General features: G+C 38.7%; 1 pseudogene; it reads left to right on the top strand.

The window, feature by feature from the left end:
- The first annotated feature begins 12,830 nt into the window (after positions 1-12,830).
- LOC115517079 lies at positions 12,831-13,541 on the top strand (annotated as a pseudogene).
- Positions 13,542-22,786: the final 9,245 nt, after the last annotated feature.

Below are 22,786 nucleotides of genomic sequence, written 5' to 3'. Positions count from 1 at the left end.
CTCACAAATATGGAGAACAAACTGAGAGTTATGGGAGGGGTTGTGGGAGGGGGGATGGGCTAAATGGGTAAGAGGCATTAAGGAATCTACTCCTGAAATCATTGTCGCACTATATGCTAACTAATTTGGATGTAAATTTTAAAAAATAAAAAACAAAACAAAACAAAACAAAAACAAACAAAAAGAGCAAGTAATTGGCCAACTCCAATATCTTTCTGAATATACCAGTCTTTGGATTATCCGTCAAGATAATCCATCAAGACTCCATTTGTTTAGAATATCTAGAATCACAATTGTTGAAACATAGCACACAGGTTAAGGGATCTGGATCTGCAGTCAGCAGACCTGGGCTTCAACCCTATTGCAATACATTTCCAGACCCACGATGGAGTCACTCCTTCCCAGGATGCCACATCAGGAAACAAACTTAGATAACTTTCGCATCCTTATAAAGGTTTCACTTGATTCAAATACAGCACATCCAATCAGTCAATCCCCAACACGATGCCAACTCTAGGCTGCATACTTAACACCCTTGTTCTTTATTTTTCATTTTCCCCTTTCTTGTCCTTTATACTTTTTCCTAATAAAAGCCCCTCACCTTCACTCCATTTTGCAATTCTCTGGACCCTTGGGAATGGAGACTGCCACTTCATGAAGTGTTAAATAAAGTTCATTTGTGTCATCTAAGTTGTCTTCTTTAATCATTTTTCACAAACCCAGCCTGTGACTTGGTGGAGGCAGATCCTTCCAGACCTTCTTGGTACATGTTCCATAAGGTTGTTGTGAAGACTGAATGAGAACAAAAACAGTGTCAAGCATCCAGTAAGTGCTCAAAAACATTAGCAATTGTAATTACTATAATCTTCTGCCAAATTTAATGCTACGATTTTTAGTTTTGCTACACTTACTCCTTATTCTTCCCACTGAAAGAGGACTTTAGCTGCCTCCATTTTGACCTCAAACTTTTTTTTTTTCATTTATTTATTTTTGAGAGACAGAGCAGGAGCAGGGGAGGGGCAGAGAGAGAGGGAGACACAGAATCCGAAACAGATTCTAGGCTCTGAGCCATCAGCAGCCCCATGTGGGGCTTGAACTTAAGAACCATGAGATCATGACCTGAGCCGAAGTCCGAGGCTTAACTGACTGAGCCACCCAGGTGCCCCTTGACCTCAAACTTTCTATTTGCATTCTTCTTTCTGGAAGAAAGATCTTGAGGGCAAAGAATCCCCTACCTGGGAAGAAACGACTTGCTCAAGCAATAAGGACTGCCCTGAGCCAGCAAGACCCCATCTATGATTGACTCCCAAGACAAAGATCAATTTGACCTTCACTGCTCACCTTTACGTACCCACCCACCCACCTTCCCCTATATTTTCCTTATAAAAACCTGAAAGGAAGTATTCTTGGCACTTTGGAGACAGTTTCTGAGATGCTCGTCTGCGGTCTTCCCAATGTTGGCCTCATTGAAATAAATTCCTTTCTTGTTTCATTGCCACTGGTCTTTCTGACTTTGGATTTTGTCAGCAGAAAATGGTTGAACCTGGTCTGTTTGGGACCCCTGAAGTCAGGTGCTCTTGCACCCCTGTCCCCTGGCTATACCACCTGTGTGGCACTACCTTCCTTTTTATGATGGAGGGTTATTTACATTGTCCTTTACAACAGTCAGTATTTTTTCATCTCCCCTAGATAGGTGCATTGTTTTCAAATGCAGAAAGAAAAGAATAATTCAGTGGAAGACTCAGTCTCTTGTTAGTGTCGTGATATTTAAACATTTAGCTCATGTATTGATTCTTTTTGCATTTAAATCAATTTTAGATGTTAACAATAGTTAATCTAATTCTAGGATCCTACAATTAACACAAGAACACAAATCATAGCCATCAAATACATATTACAGTCAAATAACAGGTAATTTTTTTTCTCTTAATTCTTTGAGGTTATTGATTAAGCCCAGTGTAATTTCTCTTTCCAAATGGAATTCCGGCTCTTATGTAAGAATGAGGAAGTAACAACATCCCCTGGAAAGGGCTATCAGACCTCCCTGGCTGGGTTAGGATGTCAATGGGAAGGAGGAAATGAAAATTAAACATCACAGCTGAAGCACAGATGGGAAACTGGATAAGCTGATCACTCTCTATTTTGATTACTACATTTGTGAGGGCTAAATGCCTGATCTGTGTTTGGGAATGACAGTTATCTTTGCTAAGAAGAAAAGAAATGAAAGATCCCATCAACATTGTGATGTGGTTGAGATTTATATGCATCAAATCTGACCATGTTTGGAATATGCTGAACATCTTGATCTGTTTAAAAGCTTCCAATTTAGCAGTTCTTCCTTCCCTGTCAGCACTGAGAAAAGTCTTTGAAATGCATAGGAACTGTACAAATGAAGGCGGGAATACAAATGGAGTGAATAAGGCCCCTAACATTTTGTAAGATTCCAAGTATCTTTTCCACAGCCACATTCAACTCCCAGATGACTCTATGCTCAATTAAAGGGAAAGATATTCATGGGTGGCTCAGTCGGTTTAGCGTCAGACTCTTGGTTTTGGCTCAAGTCACGATCTCACGGTTCAGGAGTTTGAGACCACATCAGGCTCTGCGCTGACAGTGCAAAGCCTGCTTGGGATTCTCTCTCTCTCCGTCTCTTTCTGCCTCTCCGCTGCTTGTTTTCTCTCTCTCTCTCTTTCTCTAAAAATAAATAAATAAACTATATTTTTTTTAAAAAAGGGAAACATATTCAGTGAATCAGAAACTGGAAGTTGGTCTCAAATGGAGCCTACAGCATCTTTGCTATGATGTTAATGATTTACAGAGTCTCTTCTTCAGAGTCCCTTCCTCTCCACCTCCAACTGGTGTGGGCCATTAAATGGATGGAAATACTTAACCATTCTCTCTAGCTTTTCCCCCTCAATGATCAACACGGTGATCAGCAATGGTGTTGCTTACATTATGTTGACTTACTATGTTTTCCTCATTCCTAATCTCCACAATTCATCCACAGTATTTCACCAAATGTACTCATAAAATGGGGTTAATCACACTTATCTATTATAGTGGACTGTTACTGTTTTTGTCCTAATCTTCAGATAAAAGCATTTGGATCTCCTCTGAGGAATACAACTTTCCTACTCAGTCTGTGGTGTTATGGAGTGCTGGTACCCTCATCTCCATCTCCAAAGAGGGGTACGTTCATCAGGACTGATGTAGCCAAAGTGCAGAGTCCTGCTGGCCCTGGTCTCTGAACCCCTTCTCCTATCTTTCTATGCAGCAATGTCTTTTGCCCCCAGGCCAAGTTGGAAATATCATCTCTGAATAAATTTAGTGTATGTAAGGTATTCATGCAATAGCAACTCAGCATAGGGGTTGCAGCACCAGAAGGACCCACTTTTCTTTGGCATTTGGGGAGACCCCCAACCTGACCACACATCCCCAGCACTCTAAAGTGAATGATTATTCACATTCCTACCTACAAACACAAAACCTGGCTCTAACTCAGAGGCAGGACACAAGAAACCCATCCCAAGCCACCTATATCAATCAAATTGTCCTTGACTCACAAAAAGTAAAAGATCATGGATGGTTGAAAAATTCTGTAACTCAAGTGAGAACAACCAAAATAAACATCAAAAGGCCTTACCCAGATGGTAGAAATATAGATGATTCATAAAACATAATAAACTACAAGGAATTCTAGTCAGTGTCCCAAAAGGGAAGATATTGTATTCATTCATTCATTCATTTTCACTCAGCTATAATTAATGTGTAGTGTTATATTAGTTTCAGGTGTACAATATAATGATTCAACAATTCTATACATTTCTCAGTGCTGATCACAATAAGTGTACTCTTAGTCACCCATCACCTATTTCACCCATTCTCCCACCCATCTCTCCTTTGACAACCACAAGTTTGTTCTCTGTTGCATTCAAGAGTCTGGTTTTTTTGTTTGTCTCTTTTGTTTCTTTGTTCATTTGTTTTGTTTCTGATATTACACACGAGTGAAATCATATGATATTTGTCTTTCTCTGACTTATTTCACTTAGCATTATACTCTCATGGATACTGTATCCACTTAAACCAGAAGGGACCTCTATAAAAAAGGAGCAGTTGGAAAACAATGAAGAGTTCATGGAGATTAAAAATACAATCACCAGAGGGCACCTAGCTGGCTCAGTCAGTAGAGCATGCGACTGTGGATCTTGGTGTTGTGAGTTCAAGTCCCACATGGGGTATAGAGAGTACTTAAAAAAAAATAAATACAATTAAAAAAAAAAAAAACAACCACCAAAGTAAAACATAAATCTAAAGAATGCAAGAAAAAGACAAGAAACATATAGCAAAAAGACCAAACAGAGAAAAGACAAGGGAAAAAATTGTCAAGAGAGACAGAGTATCTAAAAGAAACTGTATCTAGTAAGAGTTCCAGAAATAGAGAACAGAGGAAAAAAATCATAAAAGTAATAGAAAAATAATAATCCCTTAGAGTTGGTATAAGATGTAAAACTTCAGACTAAAAGGGCTTATTAAGTACACAATACGGTGAATTTAAAAAAGAAAAAAAGATTCATACTTGGACACATTCTGGAATTTTACAACACCATGGATAAAGAGAACACGCTAACAGTTTTTGGGACAGGATTGGGAAAACAGTTTATTACAGAAAAATAAAATACAGGGATCCTACTGTCACATAAGATGCAAGAAAGCAATGGGGTAGAGTGGAGCAGGGATGGGAGATGCCTGACGTTCTGGCTGGAGAAGTGGCTAGTGGTGCGATGGAGGGGACCACTTTCTCCTGCGATGGACTACAGAACCGCACATGCCAGAGGAGAACAGGAAGTAGCATTAAAGACTGCTTTTGTTTTACCATAGTCTTAACCATGTATGAAGACTCACATATTCAGAAGGTGGGAAAAGGTACTTTTCTTTTGCTATTGAAACTAGGAAACTTGTCTTTGATCAAAGTTACAAATCTCTCTCTCTCTCTCCCTCCTTTCCTTTTTTTTAAGTAGGCTTCATTCCCAACACAGAGCTTGAAATCACAACCCTGATTTTAAGACTTGAGCTGAGATCAAGAGCCGGATGCTTAACTGACTGAGCTGCCCAGGTGCCCCACAAATATCTCTCTTAATGTTTTAAAATGTCTCTGTCCTGAAAAACCAGCTCTTGCTTTACATTTTGTTTATTATTCGTTTCTATTCTTCTCTGTTTTTTTTTCTCCCTTATTAGTTTTTACTCTCATCTGTATTAGTTCTGCCCATTTTCTTTGGACTTATTTTGTTGTTCTTTTTCTGGCTTCTTGAGTTGAAATCTTGGCCACCTGTTATCAGTCTTTCTTGTGTAATAATTATGTAATTATTTCCATGGATTTTCCTCTGAAATTTTATCCTATAGGTTTCTTACATGGCATTCTACTTTTTGTTAATATATAAATTAAAAAACATGGCCACGGAAATAAAAATTCAACCTGCAGATTTAGGGAGTGTACAGTTTGACAAGTATAAGTCTCTCTGCTCTCTTCCTTCCAGCCCATAACCATTAGTTCTGGGCCTGGGAGTTAGTCACTTTGGACCACTTCTGGTTTGGGTCCTTCTCATGGAACTATCTAGGACTCTAACTAATATGCTATGTCTCTATTATTTGGTTTATCAACCATCAGGAGTACTCTTGACTGCCCTCAATGAAAGATACGGAGTGTAGACCATTTAACACTCCTCAGGTTCCCCCACCCTTTCATGCAATTTTGATCATTTTGTAAGTTACTAAAGACCTTACGAAAATATACTTAAAACTCTTTTTTCTTCATCCATAAACTATTTAATAAAACTTGATTCTATATGGGTAAGATGAAGAAATTAGTGCCCCTACTTTAGAGGACTTTAGGCACAAATTCTTTCAAATCTGCAAGGAAATGGAAGGAAAGAAAGGCAAAGAAAGGAAGGAAGGAAGGAAGGAAGGAAGGAAGGAAGGAAGGAAGGAAGGAAGGAAGGAAGGAAGAGAAAGAAAGAAAGAAAGAAAGAAAGAAAGAAAGAAAGAAAGAAAGAAAGAAAGAGCTTCCAATTTTAGCTCAATTCTTATACCAGAACCTGGCAAAGGAAAAAGAAAATCAGACCATGGTTCTTAAGCTGGAGTTTCTAGACCCTGGAATATTCCTGATGGAGCTTCAAGAAGGTCCATCAGTGTTTGAAACCGAATGGATAATTGTGTGTATATGTCACACAAATGCACACATATATATAGTTCTGAAGAAAGGGTAAAGGTTTTCATCAGATTTTCAAACATGTCCATGACTTACAAAAAGAACCATGAACAATTTCACCAATGAGAATAAGTACATTATAAATAAACTATTAATGAAATGAATCCAGTTATGTATCAAAAACCATTACATCAGGGGAGCCTGGGTGGCTCAGTCGGTTAAGAGTTCGACTTTGGCTCAAGTCATGATCTCGCTGTCCCCGGGTTCAAGCCCCACGTTAGGCTCTGTGCTGACAGCTCAGAGCCTGAAGCCTGTTTCAGATTCTGTGTCTCCGTCTCTCTCTACCTCTCACCCACTCACACTGTCTCTGTCTCTCTCTCTCTCAAAAATAAACATTTTTTTAATAAAAAAAAAAAAACCATTACACCATGACCTAAGACATTTCCCATGGAATTTGAGATGGTCAGCACAGAGAAATCTACTTATTTTAACACTGCTAATCTCTACATAGTGGGAATAAAATTTTATTTTCTTATACTTGCTTTTCTACATTTTCTAATTTTGCTACATGAATATGCGCTGTCTCTATGATAATAAAAGCATATAAAGTAAATCTTGTAGCACATTTTAAAAACTATTATAAAGAAAATTTTTAAAAAGCAATCTATATATATAATTTCTATTAATAAAGGAAAAAAATCCATAAGTACATGTTTATGGAGAGCAAAAAGATATTTCATGAATTTTAACAGACATTCCTAAGAGTTATAGAAACCGGAAAAAGAAGAACTCTTGCTTAATGTAATAAAACACAGCCCTAAACATCATATTTTTGTTTAAAAAATTAAATGTTAAAAGACACTGCCATTAATATTAGGAAGAACACAAAGGTCCTCTATTGCTGATTTTATCCAGTGTTATTATAGAGTTTCAAGCTAAGGTAATAAATATAGGGCAGAAAAGATACAGTAAGTTAAACCATATGAAAGTGTCATTTCTATAGGACAAAATGGCAAAATATTGACAATTTCATATGGTTCAACATAAGACATACTTGTCTTTTTTTTTAATTTGTTTAATGTTTATTTGTTTTTGAGAGAGAGAGAGACAGAGCATGGACAGCATGGACAGGGAGGGGCAGACAGAGGGAGACAGAATCCGAGGCAGGCTCCAGTCTCTGAGGCACAGAGCCTGATGTGGGGCTGGAACCCACAAGTCATGAGATCATGACCTGAGCTAAAGTTGAATGCTCAACTGACTGAGCCACCCAGGCGCCCCAACTAAGACATATTTGAAAGGAATTTTAACATTTAACATTGTTTGCAGATGATTTAAGGTTAAACTAGAAAATCCATGGGAATAATGAAAATAGTTACAACAAATATGAGAGGTCAATAAAGAAGCCAGATAAAAGATAATAGCTTTTCTAGATTCCCAGTAGTAATCATATAGAAGATTTTAAAAGATAATAGCTTTTCTAGATTCCCAGTAGTAATCATATAGAAGATTTTAAAAGTTTTTTTTAACATAGGGGTGCCTGGCTGGCTCAGTCAGTGGAGCATGCAACTCTTCATCTCACAGTTGTGAGTTCAAGCCCCACGTTGGGCATAGAGATTATCTAAATAAAAAACAAATGTTTTTAAATATAAAAAATATAGGGACACCTGGGTGGCTCAGTTGGTTAAGCCTCTGACTCTTTTTTTTATTAATGTTTATTTATTTTTGAGAGAGAGAGAGTGCAAGTGGGGTAGGGGCAGAGAGAGAGAGAGAGAGAGAGAGAGAGAGAGTGAGTGTGGGAGACAGAATCCAAAGCAGACTTCCAAGCTCTGAGCTGTCAGCAAAGAGCCCGATGCGGGGCTCAAACTCATGAACCTTGAGATCATGACCTGAGCCAAAGTCAGGTGCTTAACCGACTGAGCCATCCAGGTGCCCCAAGCCTCTGACTCTTGATTTCAGCTCAGGTCATGATCTCACAGTTCATGGGATTGAGCCCTGAGTCGGGCTCTGTGTGCTAACAGCGAGAAGCCTATTGGGATATACACTCTCTCTCTCTCTCTCTCTCTCTCTCTCTCTCTCTCTCCCCCCCTCCCCTGTTTACACTCTGTCTCTTTCAAAAATAAACACTAAAAAAAATCTTTAAAACATAAAAGTAAAAGATGTTATAAATAATATATAAAATAAATGTTTAATATAAATATGTATAGCATCTAATAGCCTAGGAATAGATTTAAGAATTTTGCTATATTTATGTTAATTAACTCTAAAACTTTTTTTTTAACTTTAAAAAAATGTTTATTTATTTTTGAGAGACAAAGCACAATCAGGGGAGGGGCAGAGAGAGAGGGAGACAAAGAATCTAAAGCAGGCTCCAGGCTCTGAACTGTCAGCACAGAGCCTGATGCAGGGCTCACACTTAGGAGCTGTGAGATCATTACTGAGCCGAAGTCGGACACTTAACTGACTGAGCCACCCAGGTAGTCCCAAAGACTTAATATTTTAAACTTACCATTTGGTAAAACATTAAGAAAAAAAATGAAAAAATATATACCATTTGGTAATTTCTTTAAAAAGATACTAAATAACAAAAATTAAATGGAGACAAAATAAAATAGAGACTTAATTACTATAAAAGAAAACAGGAAGGAAAAGTAAAGATAATGAAATCAATAAAACAAATAGAAGATGGTAGACTTAAACCCAATTATGTCAATAAGCTCATTATAAGTAAGTGGATGTCAGTTTTTCAGAAAAGACTATGTTGTTCATTAGAAATACACTTAAACATAAAGACACAGATAACTTGAAAGTATAAGGGTGAAAAAAAGACATAGCATGAAAACATTAATCAAAAGAAAGCTGGCATGACATATTTATAAGACAAAATGTACTTTCAGGCAAGAAGTGTTGCTAGAAATAAGAAAGAACATTTCATAATAATCAAAGCACTGGTTCAATAGGAAAACCTAACAATCTTAAGTCTGTATGGACATAATAACATAGCTTTAGCATATATGAACCAAAAATTAGGGCTCCTGGCTGGCTCAGTCAGTGGAGCATGTGACTCTTGATCTCAGGGTTGTAGGTACGAGCCCCACATTGGGCATAGATATTCCTTACATATAAAATATTTAAAAATATACATGAGGGGCACCTGAGTGGCTCAGTAGGCTGAGCATCTGACTCTTGATTTTAGCTCAGGTTATGATCTCATGGCTTATGAGATGGAGCATCGTGTTTGTGCTGACAGCCTGCTTGGGATTCTCTATCTCCTCTCTCTCTGCCCCAACCCCCCACTCACACCCACCCTCTTTCTCTTTTAAAATAAATATAAGAAAATATGTATATATGAAACAAAAATTAAGTAAACTAAAAAGAGAAATAGATGAAATCACAATCATAATTGGTTTTTTTAATGTTCATTTTTGAGAGTGTGTGTGCGCACACACGTGCTAGTGGGGGAGTGGCACAGACAGAGGGAGACAGAGGATCTAAAACAGGCTCTGTGCTGATAGCAGAGAATCCCATGTTCAAGCCCCAGGGGCTCGAACTCATGAACCATGAGATCTTGACCTGAGATCTTGACCTGAGGTGAACTTGGGACACTCAATCAACTGAGCCACCCAGGTGTCCCCATAATTAGGGATTTTAACACACATTTCCTAGTAACCAAAATCAAAAAGACCAAATTGTCAATGAAAATATATTTAAACAACACTGTTAAGCAACTTGACCTAATTGAAACTCAGAGAACACTGTGCCGGATAATTGCAGAATACACATTCTTTTCAAGAGCACACCAAAATAGACCATATGCTGGGTTATAAAGCAAAACTCAACAAATTTCAAAGGACTGAAATTATACAGAGTATATTTTCCAACTATTAGAAATCGACACAGAAATATAAGGAGAAAATCCCAAAATGTGTTAAAATTAAGGAACATACTTCTAAATGACCTGTGGCCAAAGAAGAAATCACAAAGGAAATTAGAGAATATTTTGAACTGGGGTGCCTGGGTGGTTCATTCAGTTAAGCATCTCTTTTTTTTTTTTTAATGCTTACTTATTTTTGAGAAACACACACACACACACACACACACACACACACACACACACACACAGAGTGCAAGCAGGGGAGGAGCAGAGAGAGAGAGACACACACAGAATAGGAAGCAGGCTGCAAGCTCTGAGCTGTCAGCACAGAGCCTGACATAGGGCTTAAACTCACAAACCATGAGATCATCGCCTAAGCCAAAGTCAGGACGTTTAACCGACTGAGCCACCCAGGAGCCCCAAGCTTCAGACTCTTGATCTCAGCTCAGGTCTTGATCTCAGGATTGTGAGTTCAAACTTTGCATTGGGCTCGATGCTAGGTGTGGAGCCTACTTAAATAAAAAAAAATTTTTTTGAACTGAAGAATAATGCAAATAAAACACACCAAAAGCTATGGGATGTAGCTAAAGCAGTGCTTAGAAGGGAATTTATGGCCTCTAATGAATACATTTAAAAAAAAAAGAGGAATGGCTGAAAATCAGTACTCTAGGGGCACCTGGCTGGCTCAGTCCAAAGAGCATGTGACTCTTGATCTCAGGGTAGTGAGTTCAAGCCCCACGTTGGGTGTAGAGCTTACTTGAAGAAAAATAAAAATAAATTAAAATCAATAAGCTTTCATTTTATAAAACTTGAAAAAGCACAAATTAAACTTAAATAAAGTAGAAGGAAAGGAAATTTATAAAACTTGAAAAAGCACAAATTAAACTTAAAGTAGAAGGAAAGGAAACAGTAAAGAGAGCACAGTAATCAATGAAATAGAAAGTATACATACTATAGAGAAATTATCATAGCTAAAAATTCATTTTTAATGGAATAATAAGATCTATAATCTCCTAGCAAACATAAGCAATAAAAGAGGGGCACCTGGCTGGCTCAGTTAGTGGAGTATGCAACCCTTGATCCCACAGTTGTGAGTCTGAACCCCACATTGGGTGTATAAATTATTTTATTTATTTATTTATTTTAATTTTTTTTCAACGTTTATTTATTTTTGGGACAGAGAGAGACAGAGCATGAACGGGGGAGGGGCAGAGAGAGAGGGAGACACAGAATCGGAAACAGGCTCCAGGCTCTGAGCCATCAGCCCAGAGCCTGACGCGGGGCTCGAACTCACGGACCGCGAGATCGTGACCTGGCTGAAGTCGGACGCTTAACCGACTGCGCCACCCAGGCGCCCCTGTATAAATTATTTTAAAATAAAATCTTTTTAAAAAGTCAATAAAAGAGAGAGAAAACACAAAAAATCAGTATTAGGAGTTTCAAAATGTCATGTTACTACACATTCTACAGATACTAAGAGAACACAGTGAACTTTATGGCAATAAATTTGACAATGTACACAAATTCTTCAAAAAATACAATTTACCGAAACTGATACAAAAAGAAGTAAAATGCTAATACTTTCATATATACTAAAGAAATGGAATTTATAGTTAAAATTCCATAAAAAATAAACCAGGCCCAGGTGACTTTCAAGATAAATTGTACCACATATTTAAGAAGAAATAATGATAATTTCTCTCAAACCCTTTCAGAGATTAGACAAAAGGTAACACCAGCTTACTTGTCTTATGAAGCTAACATAAATCTGATGCCAAAACCAAAATCTTTCCTGCATATAAATGCAAAAATTCTAAATAAAACACTAGCAAATTGAATACAGAGATTGTTTAAAAATGCAATAACCAAGTATGTTCATCCCAGAGGAGCAAGGTTGATTTAACATTCTAAAATAATTAATATAATTCACCACATTAACAGACAAAGAGAAAAACCATATAATTATCTCATTAGATACAGAAAATTCATTGATAAAATAAACATGCACTCAGGAAAAACTTCTCAGCAAATTGAGAATATATGTGAAATTTATTAATCTGACAAAAGCTATCTACAAAAATACCAAAAAACTACATCTAACATATTTATGGTAAAATATTGAATATTTTCTCTCTGAGGTGCCAATGCAATTCTGCACAAGAAAATATGTTTGTTTGGATTTTTTTAACATGTGAGACCAGAACTACGAGGATTAAAAAAAAAACTCACAAAGTTAACTCTTTCCTTAGACCATATACAAAAATTAAAGATGGCTCATAAGTATAAATGTGTCAAAATTAAATATGCCAGCGGCACCTAGGTGGCTCCCTTGGTTAAGCATCTAACTCTTGATTTCAGCAGGGGTCATGATCTCACAGGTTCATGAGTTTGAGCCCCACATCAGCCCCACGCTGAGAGTGTGAAGCATGCTTGGGGTTCTCTCTCCCTCTCTCTCTCTCTGCTCCTCCTCCTCCCCTCTTTCAAAACAAATAAACTTAAAAAATTTTTAATTAAAAATGCCAAACTGTCAAATTACAATATTCAAACTTTTAGAAGAAAACATAGGAGAGTGTGCCCGCCGTCCTGCGCATCTGTCTCTTGCTTCAGTGTTTGGACGGAACAGACCCAGGGACGCCCCTTCTACCGGCCTCCGACAACCTTCCAACCTTTGTTTCCATTTGCAACCTTCTGGGCCATCTTTTTGCCCACCCTCTGCCTCCGGAACCAGCCAACACCCGATTTTGAACTTAACTCCTCGTTACCGATCAACCCAGTTCCCAGATTCGTCAGAATTATTCCACCGAGGTGGAGGCCGCCGTCAACCTCCGGGTCGACATGCATCTGCAGGCCTCCTACACCTACCTCTCCCTGGGCTTCTAGTTCGACCGTGACCAAGTGGTCCGGAAGGCCTGGACCACTTCTCCAGCGAGGTGTCTGAGGAGAAGCCGGAGGGCCCTGAGCGTCTCTTGAAGACTCAAAACCAGCTCGGCGGCCGCGCCCTCTTCCGGGAAGTGCAGACACTGTCCCAAGATGAGTGGGGTAAAACCCTGGACGCCATGGAAGCCGCCCTGCTTCTGGAGAAGAAGCTGAAGCAGGCCCTTTTGGATCTGCATGCCCTGAGTTCTGCCCGCGCAGACCCCCATCTCTGTGACTTCCTGGAGAATCACTTTCCAGATGAGGAAGCGAAACTCATCAAGAAGATGGGCGACCACCTGACTTATCTCCGCAGGCTGTCCGGACCCCACGCTGGGCTGGGCGAGTATCTCTTGGAAAGGCTCACCCTCAAGCACGACTAGAAGTCTCTCGAGCCCAGCAGCTTTTGAGAGGGTCCTTCTGGCATTCCCCAGGTGCCAAGGCTTGTGCCTGAGTCTCTCCTTGCAGCCACTAGGCTGCTTTTTAACCACCTGAAGCCCTCGCCCAAGCTGTGGACCAAATGAAAACAATAAAGCTTTTTAGCAGCAAAAAAAAAAAAAAAAAAAAAAAAGGGGGGGGGGCAGAAAACGTAGAACTTCTGACCTTGGGGTAGACAAAGTTTTTTTTGTTTTTTGTTGTTGTTGTTTTTAAGTAAACTCTACCCTCCATGTGGGGCTCAAATTCATAACCCTGAGATCAAAAATCATAGACTCTACCAAATGAACCAGCCAGGCACCCCAAAGATTTCCTATATAAGATACAAAAGACAATAACCATAAAGAATAAAAACATAATTGGACTTAATTGAAATTAAGAACTTTTGTTTATTAGAAATATCAGTGAGTAAAGAGGCAAGTTACAAACTACAATAATTATCTGTATCTATTCATCCATCTGACAAAGGGGTTATAATCAGAACATATAAAGAGCTCAAATTGAAAAAAAAAAAGATCAAAAACCCCCACAACAGTTTAAAGAATGGGCAAAGATTTGAACAAGTACCACACAAAAGAGAATATCTAAGTAGCTAATAAGCATATGAAAATATGGTCAGCATCATTATTCGTCAGAAGAATGTACATTAGGGGTGCCTGGGTGGCTCAGTTTGTTGAGCTAGTAACTTGGTTTAGGCTCAGGTCATAATCTCAGTGTCATCAGATCAAGCCCCATGGTGGGCTTGGAACTGGGCATGGAACCTGCTTGAGATTCTCTCTCTCCTCTCCCTCTGCCTCTCTCTCCCACTTGCACCCTCGCACTCTCTCTCTCTAAAATATAAATAAATAAATACATAAATAAATAAATGCAAATTAAAAACACAAGATACTATTATATATTCATTGGGAAATCTAAGATGTAAAAGCATAAAAACACTGAATATCGGGAAGGATGGGGAGAAGGTGGAAGTCTCATACAACTGCTGGTGGGAGTGTAACTTTAGAAAACTATTAAGCAGTATCTATTAAAGCTACTCTATGACTCAGCAATTCTTTAGGTTTACGACCAAGAGAAATGAGTATATATACTCAATGAAGGGCATGTTCAAGAAAGTTCATAGCAGCTTTATTTATTACAGTAAAAAACTAGAACAATTCAAATGTCCATCAGCAGGAGAATGGATTACTAATGCATAGTGTATTCATATAGTGGAATATAAAACAATAACAAAAAAGAATGAACTACTGATATATACAACAACAAGGATGAATCCCACAGATATGTTGAGTGAAGGAAGACATCATAAAACTGATTTCATTTATATTCAATTCAAGAACAGGCAGGGGAAATGAATTCATGTTGATAGAAGTCAGAAGAAGGATTATTCCTGGGGTGAGTGGGTGAAGTGGCAAGACAGAGTTTTCTGAGGTGATGGGAATGTTTTATTGTATTGTATTGTATTGTATTGTATATTTGACGGAAATGTTTTATATCTTGATCTGGATGGTGGTTACTCAGCTGTATACCTATGTAAAAAGTTATTGAGCTGTGCACTTCAGATTTTTACACTATGCTATCTAATTATATATATATATATATATATATGTATGTATGTATATATACGACATAATTTAAAATATACCAATATACGATACTTTAATAACAGTAAGATGAAAATTTTAAAGTTAGTCACATTTTCCCAATCAGATTGGCAAAGATCAAACAAAACAGATGGACATTTGAGGAAAAATAGTCTATTGTATACGGTCAAGGGGAATGCAAAAAGATATAGATTTTGAAAGACAATTTAGTAATATACATCTAAAAGTTAAAAAAAAATTTTTTAATATTTATTTTTAAGAGGGAGAGACAAAGCACAAGCAGGGGAGGAGCAGAGAGAGAAGGAGACAGAGAATCTGAAGCAGGCTCCAGGTTCTAAGCTATCAGCACAGAGCGGGACTCCGGCGGGAGGGGGGGCTCGATCTCACAAACAGCGAGATCATGACCTGAGCTGAAGTTGCATATTCAACTGACTGAGCCACCCAGGCACCCCTAAACATCTAAAATTTTAAATGCATACCCTCTGGAGCACCTGGGTGGCTCAATCCATTAAGTGTCCAACTCGATTTTGGCTCTGGTCATGATCTCAAGGTTCATGTGCTGACAGTGTGGGATTCTCTCTCCTTCTATCTCTGCCCCTCCCCCACCTGCTCTCTGTATCATTCTCAAGATAAAAATAAACTTAAAAAAAAATAAAATACATACCCTTTAACTCAGCAATTTCACTTTTAGCCATTTGCTGTAAAGACATATTCACACAAGTACTCAAAGATAAAGGTGTGAAGATAGTCACAGAGTCATTATTTATAAAAGAAAAAGATTGGAGGAAAACAAAAGACATGTCCATTCGTAAGAGTTAGATAAGTTTTTTAAATTCATGAAATGTCTTATACCCATCAAAAAGTTTGAGGAATATCTACATATCTTGACCTACTAGAAAGGAGACTACCAAGTGGGTAAACAAAACAGGAAAACTCAGGCTTCTAGTCTCCATTCTACCACATATCCAGTCACTACTACACTCATTATCTCAGTTTCTTTATTTGTAGAATGGAGTTAATATTGTTCTTCCTTGTCCATCTCACAAGTGAGGATCAGATGTAAGAAGCCCTTTGAAAACAGAAAGCATTATAACTGTTTGAAGTGTTTTTCCTGAAAAACACTCTTTTATTAACCCAAACTTTGTGTTTATCTTAATTCACCACCAGTCTAGATTTCTTTTCCCTATCATGCACCTAAACCAGTGTTTCTCAAAATGTGGGCAGCAGACAAATCTCCATCAAAATGGATGTGGAGAAGTTACCAACAAAACTGAGCCCAGTCCCAAATCTACCAAAATTTTGGAACTACTGAGTTAGGTAGAAGTAAGCATTAAGTAAACCTTTCCCTGTTCATTGAGAAGAGTCTGGGCTAAATCCCATTAATGGTGGCAGGACATCAGGCTTAGCTTAGATCTGTCTTGGCTTCTAGTTGGCTCTCACTGCAGAGATCAAATGGGCTGGGTGGGAACGTAGTACAAATGGTGCCCCCATTTACTCAGTCCCAACAGGAGCCAAAGAACATTCAATGACAAGAACAATGTGATTGCCACTTTGTGGACAAACATGAACCCAGTTTAGCTTGAAGGACGGTAGCTGTTGGAAAACACCATCTCCTGGGCAACTGCTTTGGTTACTGTCCCCAATTAACTTAGCAGAGTCTCAAAAATAGAAGGCAGCTTCTGTTCTGTTATATAATAAACAGTTCTTTATTTGAAATGACAATATTTACTTTTCCTATAGTGAACTCCAGCAGCCTACTAGGCAGTGGGCAAACAGCAGAAATGCCTCAAATGGAAACTGGAGAAAGCAGTTTAGCTAGCACAGTTTGCTCTAACTTTCCACTTGTCCAACAAGTAATTAGAAGATCCCCTCCATGTTTCTCTGGCATTTTATCTCCTTTGTACAGAACCATGGATTCCATGTGACTTTGTTAACACCATTCATATCTTTCTTGTTTTGGCAAGTAGTGAAACACACAAAACAGATGTTCTCTGACACTCAAGTGTGTAAGCACAGCTGGGGTTGTCCCATCAAAAACATTTTTTTGAGGGATTCTACTTAGAGTGTCAGACCTCTTGGTCTCTTCAATGGCAAAGAGCCTGGAGTCTATGTTTCCATGGTCTCATTTTCAAATGATGTTTAAAGGAGGAAAAATAATTAATTATGATGGTTAACCTTTCCCAATATTTAATCTCCCTCTTGTAAGCAAGACACTGTGATTTATGTGGTTGTGCTACTTACTTATTTAGATTTTTTTTAATGTTTATTTTTTTATTTTTGAGAGAGAGAGGACAAGTGGGGCAGAGAAAGAGAGGGAGAGAGAGACTCCCAAGCAGACTCTGTGCTGTCAGCACAGAGCCAGACATGGGGCTCCATCTTACAAACTGTGAGATTATGACCTGATCTGAAATCAAGGGTCAGATGCTTAACTGACTGAGCCACACAGGCACCCCAAGATATTTTTTTAAGTAATCTTTACACCCACCGTGGGACTCAAACCTACAACCCCAAGATCAAGAGTCATATGCTCTACCGACTGAGATAGCCAGGAGCCCCTGTGGTTGTGTTATTTACTATAAAAACCCTTCTATACTTTTTAAATTTATTTTAAATGTTTATTTTTGAGAGACACAGAGACACAGCTAGAGCAGGGAAGGGGCCGAGAGAGACAGAGATACAGAATCCAAAGCAGGCTCCAGGCTTTGAGCTCTCAGCATAGAGCCCAATGCGGTGCTCCAACTCCCAAACCATGAGATCATTACTTCATCTGAAGTTGGACGCTTAACCTACTGAGCCACCCAGGTGCTCCAAGAATTCCAAGCAGGCTCCACACTGTCAGCACGGAGCCCAATGCTGGGCTCAAACTCATGGACTCCAAGAGTCTGACGCTTAACCGACTGAGCCACCCAGGCTCCCCCATACCTTTTTTAAAAAATGTTCATTTATTTTTGAGAGAGAGAGAGAGAGAGGCAGAGACAGTGGGGGGGGGTACAGAGAGAGTCAGGGGGACAGAGGATCTGAAGCCAGCTCTGTGCTGACAGCAGCAAGCCTGATGCAGGGCTAAAACTCATGAACCCGGATATCATGACTTAAGCCACAGGTCATGACTGATCTACCCAGGCACCGCCCCCCTCTATACCTTTCTAACTAACAAATGACCACTATTTGCAGTGTCAACAGCCACTTTTAATTTCCTCCTAAATTTTATTTTCCATTCCTTTCATCATATTGTGGCAACTCTCCAGAGTGTCTTCATTTCTTGAAGATCTTAAGGGATTGGGGCCCAGTTGGGTTACACTATTCTAAAGGGGCCAGGCACACTGAGAAATGTTTTAAAAACCTTTTGGTATTCCAGGTGGCATTCAAGAGGCAATAGTGGCCCCTTGTTTTCTGCCACAGTCCTATTCACTGTTCTTTGGCCAATGAGATTTGCTTTATTTTTATGACTGGTGCTTAGAGTTCCTTCAAAGATTTTTCCCTCCTGTCTCATTCTCCTGGGCTGGGTGTCTTTTGCCTGCTAACACATTCAGCAGAAGCATCTCTTAAAGAGGACAATTTCTATCTAATTACTAGCTGGAAACATTTTAATTCCTGCAAAATTCTTCAGAAACCCAAAGATCCTCCCCACCAGTAAAACCTAATCTAAGAGTCCTCTTTTGAAATTATACAGAGAAGAGTAAATTCTACTTAGGTCTGAATTTGGAGTTTAAACTTTATTCCTGCTGATAGAACCTTCCTTTTTTAATCCTACCTCAGGCATAGACAATGTTTATCCTCAAAGAATGGTCCATTAATCAGTTGTATTAAAATAACCCAAGGCGCTTATTAAAATGTAGATTCCAGGGGCGCCTGGGTGGCGCAGTCGGTTAAGCGTCCGACTTCAGCCAGGTCACGATCTCGCGGTCCGTGAGTTCGAGCCCCGCGTCAGGCTCTGGGCTGATGGCTCAGAGCCTGGAGCCTGTTTCCGATTCTGTGTCTCCCTCTTTCTCTGCCCCTCCCCCGTTCATGCTCTGTCTCTCTCTGTCCCAAAAAAATAAACAAACGTTGAAAAAAAAATTAAAAAAAAAATAAAATGTAGATTCCAGGGTCCCGCTTTAAAGCTAAAGAATCAGGGGTACCCAGGTGGCTCAGTTGGTTAAGTGTCAACTCTTGATTTTTAGCTCAGGTTATGATGTCACAAACAATGGAGCCCCTGCATTGCCCTCCCCCCTCCCCTTTCAAAATAAAGAAATAAACTTAAAAAATTTTTAAATAAAAAAAAACCCTAAAGAATCAGAAACTCTAGGGATAGGACCTAGTAAGCTGAATGTTTACAAGTGCCTCAGGTCATTTGCTTGCCCGCTAAATTTGTGAAGCACTGGCCTTAAAATTAACTAAATCCTTAATTTTCTGGAATTTCTAATATTCTCCTAAATAAGTCAAAGAAAGAACTGTAAGCATTGAAAGCACAGGCCAGTCTTGGCATCGAATACATACTCCATTGTAACCCTGTTTATGAACGCTTAATAGTTTCTCTGTGGGACAGTTAAGCTGTAGTAATTAGCTCATGGTTCTATAATCTGTATGTCTCCTCCCACATGACATTTGTACCAACTAAAACTATTGCTTACTTCTAGATAGGATGGTAGAACTACCAGACCCACGTGGACTGATGCCACTTCATGTTTCATTGTCTTTTTCATGACAGTTTAAAGATATTTATTAAATTTCTCACAAATCTTGAACCTGAATTTTAGAGTCTAACTTAAGGAGAATAATATTTTACAAGGACTCGCTAAATCCTAATCACTCTAATCATTGATCTCTTTATGGAATATTGCTTTTTAAAACTAAATTGGCAAGGAACTGAGGTTCATCGCTCTTATCTTCACCCTGTCTCTGAATTATAATTCATGGACAAATTATACAATCTCTCTGTCATATTTTTTTAGTAGGGATAATTACCCTTTGCAATAAGAATAATATCTCCCAAAGTTCTGTGAACATGAATGAGATCAGGCTTGTAAAATGTTAAAGTTTCTTGAGTGAGGGATCCTATAAAAAGTGGAAATTATTAGTATTCCTTTTATGGGCCTTGAATGAATTATCGACCTGTCAGTGATGAACCTGCCTCTTGAAATATTTCACTTCTTGTTTTTCAAGCTTACTGGGTGACACAGTCAGCTCTTAAATTTTCCTGGAGTATTTTTAGAAGTTTTAAAATTCAGTGGGGAAAAAAAAAAAAGGAAAGAAAGATCCAAACAAACAGAAAAAACAGTACCTCCCTCCTAAAGACACGCATTCCCTAAGACTATAGTGTTTTCATCTTCGTCTTGACTTTTTATTGACTCAATTGATTGAACTTAATAAACCATTTGGGCCATCAAAGCCTCAAGTGCTTTGGGTTAGCTGAAGTATCACAAAGTCCACTAGCTTAGTAGCAGTAAACCCTAATGTAGGAAAGTGATCAGAAATAAATTATTTACTTGATGTCATTCTTGGTTGTGAAGTCATTCTATTCATCTATACTTTCAGTTGCTAGTTTGCAGATTGCTCTTTTACATTTTCGCTTCTCCAAAATTAAGGATTTTTGAGAACCTAACTAGAAACAAAACAAAACTAACATCTATCTGCATATCACAATCGTTAAATTCTTTACTAATGAGGAAATCTTATTTGGCTCAAGGGGATGTTTGTAGATTGTTCCAATGTTTTTCAATTGCAGAACGGGAGAAGAAATTTCTAAAAATCAAGTCTACTGTTTGAAACGATCATCATACATAGTTGTCTTCCATTTTAAAGTTTATTTTATAAGGATGAGGGGTGCCTGGCTGGCTCATTCGGTTACAGTACATGACCCTTGATCTCGGGGATCCTAAGTTCAAGCCCCACCTTGGGCGTAGAGTTAACTTAAAAAAAAAAGTTTAGGGGCACCTGAGTGGCTTAGTCAGTTGAGGGTTTGACTTCAGCTAGGGTCTTGATCTCAAGGTTCCTGAGTCTGAGCCCTGCATCAGGTTCTTTGCAGTCAGTCAGGGTGGAGCCTGCTTCAGATCCTCTGTCTCCCTCTCTCTCTTCCACTCCCCACTCATGCTCTGTCTCTCTCAAAAATAAATAAACATATTTTTTTAAGTTTATTTTGGGGCGCCTTGGTGGGTCAGTCAGTTAAGTGTGGGACTCTTGATTTCGGCTCAGGTCATGATCTCACGGTTGGTGAGATTGAGCCCTGCAATGGGCTCCTTGCTGATAGCCCGGAGCCTGCATGGGATTCTCTCTCTTCCTCTTTCTGCCCTTCCCCTGCTCTCTCTCTCTCTTTCTCTCTCCCTCCCTCGCGCGCGCATGCTTGCGCTTTCAAAAATAAATAAACATATTTAAAAAGTTTATTTCATAAGGAGAAAATACATACATTTTATGTAAAGGAAGAAAAAAAATTGAAAAAACAACCAAAATCTGGAATATGTGATAAACAGATTAAATACATTGACAGATATAAAGACAAGTAAGTGAGGAATGCATTTAATGGTGTGGTGAAGCAGCTCCTCTTGGATAGAAAGTCCATATGGAGAAAAAGTTTCAGGAACTGAGTCACTCTTGAGAAGTTCCTTGCAGAGTTACATGAAAGAAAAATATTTGTATCTACCTTGACAGTGGCACAAAGAGATCTGGGTTGAGTTCAGTGGCTTGGGCTTGGTTGACTTCACTTCTTGAACAAATTTGAGGATTAAACATTCACAAATGTTCCTAATATTTTCTGAATGAGGAGGTAAGATATTAGCACTTTTTTCCCCAGTGCTGTATGTACCATTATAGCATCTGTCAGTCAGCCTTCGCTTTAAGCCTTACAGAAGAATCAATACATTCTGATTTGAGAGTTTTCCCCCACATGGTAAAAATAAAATGTGAGATTTCAGTAACTGGCATGAAAAATTTTAGTAGTACCCAGGAAGTTTTCAGAAACCAGAGCTTTTACATAATATGGAAGTTTTAATGTTTTGAAGGTTCAGTAAATTATGTAGTATACAAGAGTGAAGTCTAAATTACCCACTCAGAAGAGTAACCCTATAGCTCAAGATGTCTGGATTCATGTATGCAGATGGACAGATACACTTCATTTCTCCTGGGAAGTTGAGTTCTAAAAGCTATCACTCAGAACAGACGGCTTTATGATTGCATAAAAAGAAAAGGGAAGATGACAGAGTTGCTATAAAAATGAAAGGCCTTTTGGAGTATTAACAGCTGAAAACATTATGACTTAAATGAAGATGTGAAACAAAAATCAGCTCAAAACTACAAATTTAAAAAAAAAAAAAAAAACTTGTGCAGAAGGTTTGAAGCATATGGACACCCACCCAGTTTGTGAGGAGGGCAATGGGAGCCCCAGACTTTAGCTTATTAAAGATGACCTTTCCCCTCTCTAAAATTTCAAAGCTGACGTTTCAAGTGCAGAGCAGACTGTGTGCCATATGTAACATGACCTCAGCTCCACTCTGCCCGAGCACTGATGCCATCACTAATGAGAGGTGAAAGGTCCTTTTCTTGCAGCTTTTTCAGAAACCCACCAACTCCTGCCTGTGAAGTATGACTCCTCCCTCTCCCTCACCATCCCCTTGATTTCAAGAGAACTGCATTTAATACACAGTCGCAAAAACACTTTTATTACCGGTCGATTTGCTTATAGCCACAGCCAAATGGCAGGATGTACAATCATATGCAGAAGAAAATATTTATTTTGACTCAGAAGGCAAAGGGATTAAGAGAACATTGTATTAACCTTGCCTTTCATCT

This window comes from Lynx canadensis, chromosome B3 (assembly GCF_007474595.2).
Source record: "Lynx canadensis isolate LIC74 chromosome B3, mLynCan4.pri.v2, whole genome shotgun sequence".
NCBI classification, from domain to species: Eukaryota; Metazoa; Chordata; class Mammalia; order Carnivora; family Felidae; genus Lynx; species Lynx canadensis.
The sequence above is the reverse complement of the archived record's forward strand: the minus strand, read 5'-3'. Positions and strand labels throughout refer to the sequence as shown.